Raw genomic sequence first — 1,432 nt, forward strand, 5'->3', positions numbered from 1 at the left:
AAAAGTATATTTCCATTTTCTGTTGACCAAAAAAAAAAAAACAGAGGTTTGTACCTATGTTATTTGCTTATTATTTCTTGCCTATATCTTGTAATATGAGAAACTACTTTGGCAGTAACAATACACAATGTACTAACCATTGCTACTCTCCTAAAATCTTGTTTTGAGATTTTGTACCATTGTTTTAATTTTTTTCTTTAAAATAAAAATAACTAATTTAAATAAATAAATAAATAAAAATAAAAATGACTCAAAAAAAAAAAGATTATCTATCTGGAGCTGAGGTGTCCTTATTCCATGTGACAAGATGATGTTAGAAGGAACTTATTGATCACTAAATTCTGAGTGTGCTGATACACCAGATTGTGAATACAACACATACAATATCTTAGGGGCTGTATATGTCTATTAGTGCTACTGTAAAATCCCCCACAATGAGTGGATTATGTCAAACACACATTTGTCCTTATATTTCTGGATCCTGAGAGTTGGAACAAGTAACAACAGATGTGTACTTTTTTTTCTGAACTGGGATTGAACTCAGGTCCTTGCACTTACCAGGGAAGTGCTTATTCCAGTGAGGCATCTCCCCAGCCCCAGACATGGGTCTTATAGGATAGCAGTGTGCTTATGAATTTTGTTAAGATTCTGTTGCTATTTTTTATGGAATATACTTACAAATAATGAACTGTTAAATTTTTAATTGGTGAAATTATTGATACCTAAATCATTTAAATAAGTTTCTGGATAATTATAAGATTTATTTTTATAAAATGTCTTTAGTCAATCTTGCTTGAATAAGATATAGTGGAAAACATGCAGGGCCTATCATTACTCCAGTGAAAGAGAGGGATATGGGAATTAAATGAATGAAGAGCATGGAGGACCCGGGGTCTCAGCCGGTAAAGTCTGTCAAGTGTCTCGTGCAGCTGCTCCTGTGTTGCAACCCTGGGAGCGCTGGCTCCTGAGCATCTTGATCACACTGAGTGTTCCTCAGCTTCCTTTCAAGGGAGTACACATTCTTGGGCTATAAGGAGCAGGGTCTGTGGGTTCTGATCACCCCGAAAGTAAGGTTTGATTCTCAGCTCACATTGATTGCCTCACCATGGATTCTGCTGTCATCCAGACTTCTACTAGTTCCCTGTGCATCCCTAGAACCCAGGTCAGAAGAGTCATTTTGACAGAAATGGTAATTCGAGTCCTGCAGAGATGAGCATGGTTTCTATTAAAAATAAGCTTGTCTAACTGAATCTTCAGGGGTAAGAAAAGACATTCAATCAGAGTATCAGGGATGAGTATTATGCGGAGAAATCGCTGTTCCTGACAGGAAACTACTTTTCACTTCTTTTAAATGTCCCCTTGGACCATATATATGGCATGAAATTGTAAATTAAGCAGAGTGCTTTGAAACCATGGGGGGAATATATATATA

This window comes from Octodon degus, unplaced genomic scaffold (assembly GCF_000260255.1).
Source record: "Octodon degus isolate 3935 unplaced genomic scaffold, OctDeg1.0 scaffold00255, whole genome shotgun sequence".
Classification (NCBI taxonomy): domain Eukaryota; kingdom Metazoa; phylum Chordata; class Mammalia; order Rodentia; family Octodontidae; genus Octodon; species Octodon degus.